We start from the raw sequence: 8,326 nt of genomic DNA, 5'->3' as shown, positions 1-8,326 counted from the left end.
AGAGCCCTCAGGGTGTGGTTTCTTCGCCTTGAGAGAAGGGTTGAGAAGGAACTGAAAAGTACGTCACCTGAACAACTGCTTATAACCCAAGACAACACAGCATCTGCTAACATGTCTGACCTTCCTAAACAAGTGTGGGAGAAAATTGCAGGTGATTTCTTTGGGACCTTAAACAATCACCATCATCTAATGGTAGTTATTGATGAGTACTCATGTTTTCCCTTGGTGGAAGATTTGTCATCGACCACCCATGACAAAGTAATCAAGAGACTGTATGGCATTTTTGCAGGGTGGAGTGTTCTCTCCACCATTCCCTTTAAAGCGCGTGCGCGCACCTCTCCTGACGTCAGCGCGCACTGCCATGTGTGGAGCGCGCACACAGCCAGGACGTCGCGAGAGAGAGTCTCACCGCCGCTTTAAAGAAGCGAGCGGTGCGAAAAGCAGGCACTTTTAAATGCGGTGTGCGTGCCGGAGGAGTCGTGACGGAGTGCAGGTAAGGGGAATTGTGGGCTTGGGGCCTTGGGGGCTTGTGGGCGTATGGCTGCAGAGCACGGGGCAGATTGTGGCCTTTTGTTTAAGTACTGATGTCCATCATAGCCCATGAAGGGGCTCTGATTAACATCAATACTTAAACAAAAGGCCACAATCGTCCCCGCGCTTTACTAACAAAAGAGTAGAGCCAGTTTCAAAACACAGGGTGTACTTTGGTACACGCTGTGTTTTTAAACTGGCTCTACGCTTTTGTTAGTAAAGCGCGGTGCGGGGACGATTGTGGCCTTTTGTTTAAGTATTGATGGTAATCAGAGCCCCTTCACGGGCTGTGATTACCATCAATACTTAAACAAAAGGCCACAATCGTCCCCGCACCGCGATTTACTAACAAAAGAGTAGAGCCAGTTTAAAAACACAACGTGCACTTTCTGAAAGTACACACTGTATTTTGAAACTGGCTCTACTCTTTTTGTTAGTAAAGCGCGGTGCGGGGACGAGTGTGGCCTTTTGTTTAAGTATTGATGGTAATCACAGCCCTGGAAACCAGAGTTTGAGCCTCGAGGTCGCGTCCACATCCTGTGATTGTGGGCAAATCACTTAATCTCCCTGTGCCTGAATGTGTAATGTAAATACGGTGCTCATGTACAGCGCTCCAATACCTTCGGGTCGAGTTTGCGCTATATAAATATGCTCCAATATATTTGCAAAATTACCAATAGAGTGGATTGTTGGGAACAACTTAATGCCATTAGAACAGGGAGCATTTCGAGATGGGCATTCTACTGTCAACCACTGTTTTGCTCTTTGCATCACTGGTCGAAAGCGTATTGTGATAAACCAAAAATAATGATGTTGACTTCCACACAGCATTTCATACTGTGGCCAGGGTTCTTTAGTGGGGAAAAAATCTGTTTAATTGGGAAATATCATCTGGCGTAATTGGCTCTTAGTCAATTACACACCTCAAACTGGGCAAGGTAGAATTCGATTTGTCTAGGCATTTGTTCAATAGAATATAGATAGTAAATGGATTATGGTATGGATGTGTCCATGCACCCTCTTTTTGGTCTTTATATTTCTAACATATCTGTGTTTGGGGTCAGATCAACCATATTTGAAGCTCAAGCCTCTGACTACTGTCTCTGCTATGAAGAGTTAGTCATGTGACATGGGTGTTTCTGGAAGCCTATCTCTGTCTGCACTACTGTCCGCCTTATCATTATACACAGGGGTATCAAGAAACACAATCTCCTTTTTGTCAAGGGGTGGGTGTGAATGTGCGGCAGGGATCACATAATCCCATACCCCTAGCATGACGTGTGCATGTGCAGGAGCTTGTATGAGTGGCTGTACAATTTAAATATTGATGTTAATCAGAGCCCCTTCATGGGCTGTGATGAACATCAATACTTAAACAAAAGGCCACAATCTGCCTGCTCCTGGCCCACGTGCACCGTGTGACTCAGAGTAAGGCTGGCTTTGCTAGATAGTGCTATGGTCACCATCTGCACATTGCTGGGACAAGGGTGTGCTGCTGTGCGTCAGTCCTCCATGCAGCAGCATGTGTGTTTAATAATGACTTCATTGATGATGATCTGGATGGCAACCTATGGTCCTCAGACCCAGAGCTGTTCGCTCTGCAAGACTGCTGTAGTAGAGTATGGGAGAGAAGCAGCGTCCACTCTCCTCCCACATTTTCCATTGGCTTATGTCATTGTCTTTCGTAAATGCTGCCTTCGGATTCGTTAATAGGCTTGTTAGTCCCTCCTTGTCTTCATTGTACCCTCCCATAGCGACTGGCCCTTTTACTTCAGTTGTTACACGGGACCTGTTATTTAGTCTTGATGCACTATCTACTTATTGAGTTTCTCTTACTGCAAGCTGGACATGCGCTGCTTTAGCTGAAACCGCTTGTGGTTTTTTATTAAGCAGCATTATGGCCACCCCTTTAACACGGGTGCCTGCTTTCGATCACTTTAACCAGCTTCCAGCCCCCAAGTAATATGGATTTAGAAATGATTAGCAAATTAAGTCATGTGAATTCTAGGTAGCACATAATCCTGTGCTAATGGACTGAAGCTGACAACAGCACATGTGTGTTACATGTCATCTGTACTTAAGCCACCTGACGGGTTGTTTTCAAAACCCTGCTTTATTAATAACACCACCACCACTCCCAATACCACCACCAGATTGTTGGCTTTTGTGTAAGTATTCATGTTAATCACAGCCCGTGAAGGGGCTGTGATTAACATGAATACATAGCTGCCACCTCCTCAGCAATCATTTTGGCAGGTGAGAAGAGAAGCTAATGGGTGGACTAGTGTGAGTTCCAATTAAGAAGCGCCTAAAAAATTTGTTTGTGAAAACCCCCATAATTGTCCCTTTGAACAAGAAGGGCAGCCGAGGCAACCCTGTCAATTACTAACAAAAGAGTAGAGCAAGTTTAAAAACACAGCGTGTACTTTCTGAAAGCACATGCCCTGTTTTTAAACTTGCTCTACTCTTTTCTTAGTAAAGTGAGCATAGCTGCCAAGGTTTCAGATTGCTTATGTGTGACATTTTCATAATTTCAATGTACTTATGATGACTAGCATTCGATGGCTAAGGGTGACATTTTCTTGTGAACAAAATCAAAGCAATGAAGATGTGGGAAATATGCAAAAATCTCTGCAAGTAAAACAAGATTGAAGGTTATTCCTCTTGATGTAGATTTTTAAATTTAAGGCTGAATTTTTTTATTTACTGTTCGAAAACAGCCTTATGTTCTTACAATAAAAAGCTATGTTACTCTTCCGCTCGGGTGTTCTGTCGCAGGTTTTCTGCCATTGCAATGAATGGAAATGCCGCTCTTTGGTAGTTAATAGCTCACTGTTCAATATTAGGATTTAAACTTATAAACTGCAAGTAACAAAAGGGGCTTTCTGACAGAAGCAGTAATGCACTGACCTATTTACATTGCATGTAATTTGTGATCTGCATGGTTGAGTGACATTTGGCGCCACGCACACGCGCTGTCTGGTTCCTGGCGCACATAGCCATGGTTGCAGCGCACAGAGACCCTCCACTGCCGCACACAGAGGAAAGAAATTAGAGGGAACATTGGTTCTCTCCATTCTTAAGTTGACAATGGTCCACCCTTTAATAGCAGAGAGTTTAAGGACTGTCTTAGTTGCTTGAATATCAAAAATCAGAAAAGAACACCTCTTTGGCCACAGGCACATGGCGTTATTGAATGATTTATGGGCACTGTGAAGAAAGTTGTTTCGCGCACTGCGCTAGAAGTAATCAAGCTAAAGTCAGCCCTACGTCCATCCCCTCATGCCTATTGGTCATCTTTCCATTCTACAACAGGTGAAAGCCCTGTAACCTTGGTGTGTAGGAGAGCCATTGGGACCATGTGGCCACAATGGACCACAAACTGAGCAATAGGCACTGATGAGATTCGTGTCTCCGATACTTCTCGCAAAAGCAAGATGAAGGCCTATGTAGATAAGCGCATATGCACTCGGGACCACGGTGTTTGAATGAGGAAACCAGGTCCAAGTCAAACAGAAACACAAGTTTCACGCTCCATTTGATCCTTATCCATTAGGAGTCGTGACAAGTAAAGGACATGGTGACCACTCAACATCGCAGAAAGTCCATTACAAGAGACTTGTCACATTTCAAGCATCTGCCTTGATGTTCATCGGTTCCAGACCTTATGGGTGAGACAAGTTCACTTGAGTGCCCAAGTCAAGTATCTGAGTCTACATCTACGATATCAGTGCAGCTTCTTGACCTCGTACGACTCGATCTGAAAGACTGGTGCGAGCACCTCCGTGACTCATTGATGATCTCTAATGTAAGTATGTTGTCTGTACTTTTTATTTAAAAAGGGTGAGATGTAGTGTCATGTGATCATGTGCAGTAGGACTCTTGTGGTTCTCGGCGGACTCCTCACAAAATTACGTAATCAGTGTGTGTGGGGGTGGTGAATAAAGTTTATGACGCAAGCGTTCCGTTAACCGCTGCATGCTGCGGAATAAAGACATATGCTACCGAGCTCCGTGTGTGGCGTGATCATTTATGTTTTCCAAGCTGGGTTGAATGCGACAAGGGTATCTTCAAAGATGTACATAAGTAACCAGTTTTGAGGGAAGAGTTAAGCTCTGGCACCCTCAAGATTCTCTGGTATGCCAATCAATTGAAAATAATTCCTATGTTAGCATTTTTCAGCGCCTTCCACTCTAGTGTGTAGGAACTCAATTGCACCAGATAGTTCTTTAATCTTAGATTGGACCTCATGTACTGTGGGTCGCAGAGAAGCCATCATACACTCATTCTGTGTCACCCTTTCTATTAACTGCTGATGATCTGTCCAAAGAAAGTTCACATCAATGCCAACTGAGTCTATCTAATTCTCAAGAATGGAGTTTAGTATTGAGGATAGCCTGTAAAATGGCACACATTTTTTCAGTATGACTTTCTAGGATAATTTCAACTGATCTAAATGCCCTCTTGGCACCAGATCCCCCTCTTCGCTCACCTCCATTGACTTTTCAGTTAGTGGCCCATTTCCTTGCCTAAGGTGCACCATCCTACTGTGGCCTGACACAATTTATCAGGCTACCTGCAATGGTTCCAGAAGTCATGAACATATAAGGAAATCAACCAGGAGAGGTGAGACAGGGAGACCTCACACTTCCACTGGATGGGGTGCCTCATGTGGCAACAATCCAGAGTTCAGATAGATTCCCCCATTGCTATCTGTTGTGCGTCCCTAGGACACCAGCTCCTACCAACCAGTGGATGTGGCACCACCAAATAATCATTAATTGTACCTCTTGGTGAGACGCTCCAGTTTGGGATGAGATACTCCCCCTCCAGCAGTGCACTCGCTCGGAGTCTGAGGGCGCCGATCAGTCCATGTCTGAGACCAGGTCTTTTTTTTTTGCCTTCGAACTTACCAGGTCGAAAAGTCCTAGTCCCACAAATGGATAGGGGAGTTCCCAATTGGATCCTTGAGGGCAGAGAACTCACCCCAGTGCCTCATAAGACCCAGAAGCACGTACCCCAGCTGCCTCAATTGGCGTTGCTCCATCCAGGTGATGACGGCAGGTGGGCTCGGGTTGCCATGGTGCACCAACCTACCATGGCGTGGTCCGCAGCCACTCTATGTGCAGTCTACTGTGACCCATAGGTCGACGTGGCTCCAGCAATGCCAGGACTCTTATTATTATCTGTGATCTCTGCCCCAGTGCTCGGGCTTGATCCACTGCCCTCAGAAGGCCATGCTCTACCACAGGGCCTCACCGGGCATGGCTCAGAGTCATGTTTCTATCTTTTCTTCCCACAGGGTCCTTGCCCACAGCCACTTCCACCATCATCAGACTGATGCCGCCACAGGGACAAAATCAGTGCTCTTTATCTTCACCATCCTCCCAGGGGGCATGAGAGACAGCCCTGGCGCTGTTCAAGTAAGATTAAAAGTGATTTTGATGTGGCACCAGGGAATAACTCCAGAGTGCAGTGGTGCTCTACCCCATCCTGCGCTCCACCATAGCCCCTCTTCCTGCGTCCTTTCTTAAAGTCCAATTCAACTAAATCATAACATTCTATCTCTATCAAAATTACATCATTAGTTCCCGGAATGCACTGTGACCATCATTTACTGGCATTCAAGGATAGCTAAAAGAAATGTATTCAAACACAAAAATATTCACCAAATCTGCAGGTACAGAGAAAGTGAGAGAGAGCCCTTTCTAGCACTTTCTAGGGTGCCTATTCACAATGGTAAATTTACCTATGGGTAAATGTACTCTTACACTCTGTAAAAACATTTCTACGTTTGGAAATTCACCATATCCGTGTGTACACCTACTAAATAGTGTAGATTTACATATCTTCACCTCTCTAGTTTAGGGGTGAAGTCTCCATAAACGTAATTTACAACAGGAAATTATTTTATAACCATATTTTACACTTCAAACACTTTGCTGTGACTCTGCAACCTGGGAAGAAAATCTGCCAATGTGTTGGAGAACTCAGCATGGAAGCATTAGAGGCTCCTCAAACGGATCATACACACCTTACACCAGTGGTGGCTGGTAACTTTTGAAAGTGGTGAGGCGTAAATGTTGGGTATGACTTTCATGTAGAGAGTGAAGTGAGTGAGCTTGAGAGACAAACATGGGATTTGGTGGGTTCTTCCCCTAAGAAACAATTAACAAAAGATAGGCAAGCTGCATGTTAAAGCAAATTTTAATAAAGAGTTTATTGAGAAACCAAGAAGGTTTATAGAGCAATTGTGAACATTTAGTCTTGAAATATTTAAACATTAAAAACTGCCCAATATCTTAATGCATTAATATGTTCACCAGTTACCCTTGTATGTAGTAGAAAGGTGCATCAACTTCAGGCCCTTTTGTGTGGCATCGACTTTGGAATAAAATGCTCTAACCAGGTTTGGGTAACCACCCACAGTTTCTGGCTCAAATTAGTCATATGGAAATATGTTCAGGCAAAGCTTTACATGGGATGGAAAGTGTGTGGGTCTCTAAAAGGGGAGTGGCTTAAACATGTAAACTACATTTCTGTGATTCCCATAGTGTGCCACCCAACCGGTGTTTTTGTTTCTCTCTGAGCTCTGTGTTATTGCATCCAGATATATTACACAACAACTGACATACACCTAAAACCTACCAGAACTATTAGCTTTGTCAATGTTTGTTAGATGTTTAGGCGAATAAGTAACAATAATGAATTTTTTATAAATAATGATTATTGAAAATGTTCCAATTCTGAAATTGTGAGGCTGTGAATTAAATATTATTCAGTCCTGTGGATGGAGTAATGGTCTTCATTTATGTGCACTTCTTGTTAGACATGTATGCCCTTTTTCTCTCCACCTCTTGCCCATATTAGTGGCTTACTTACTTATGCCTACTACCCCTCCTGGGGTATAGGCCATCAACCAGTACTCTCCAGCCATCTCTGCCCTGAGCTTTTCTTTCAATATGACTCCGGGTGTAACCCATCTCCTTGCAGTCAGACTCAAAGCCTCAACACCAGGTGTTTCTTGGCCTTCCTTTTTCCCTTTTCCTTTGAGGGTTCCAGATGAGGGCTTTCCTTGTGGTGTTTGATGCAGGATTGTGGAGGGTGTGACCTATCCGGCCCCTGCGTCTTTTCATGATTTCTTCATGAGCAGGGAGTTGGAAAGTCTGCAACCATAGGTCGTTATTGTTGATGGTGTTTGGCTAGCAGATTTGAAGGATTATCCTCAGACAGGTGAAGATGAAGGTCTGGACTTTGTTGATTGCGGTCACTGTTGCCCTCCCAGTTTCTGCTCCATACAGAAGGACTGATTTTGCGTAGGAGTTAAAAACCCTGATCTTGGTTTACAGCGTTAGGTCTTTGGAGCTCCAGATCTTCTTTAGCTGAATGAAGGCAGCCCTTGCTTTGCCGATTTTGGCCTTGACATTGATCCAGTGCCCCCCTGCTTGTCTATGACTCTGCCCAGGTAGGTAAGGTCCTCAACCTCTTCCACCCAGGTAGGTAAGGTCCTCAACCTCTTCCAGTGCCTCCCTGCAAAAGTGACTGCAGTTGTGCTTGCCATGTAAGCCATCGGGATCTTGGTTTTCCCCTGTGGATGTTGAGACCAAGTTGTGCTGATGTGGCTGCCACTTTGTAGATCTTCTCTTCCATCAACTGCTCAAGGATGATGCACAATGTTGCAATCTGGTCCGTGCAGGATATATCTTTGCTAAAGCCGGCTTGCTGGTCTCTTAACTGGGCGTTGACCTGTTCCATCATTTGTTCAGGATGTTGAACACATCGCCTGGGGTCGATG

The sequence above is a fragment of the Triturus cristatus genome, chromosome 4_2 (genome assembly GCF_964204655.1).
Source record: "Triturus cristatus chromosome 4_2, aTriCri1.1, whole genome shotgun sequence".
In the NCBI taxonomy this organism is placed as follows: domain Eukaryota; kingdom Metazoa; phylum Chordata; class Amphibia; order Caudata; family Salamandridae; genus Triturus; species Triturus cristatus.
The sequence above is the reverse complement of the archived record's forward strand: the minus strand, read 5'-3'. Positions refer to the sequence as shown.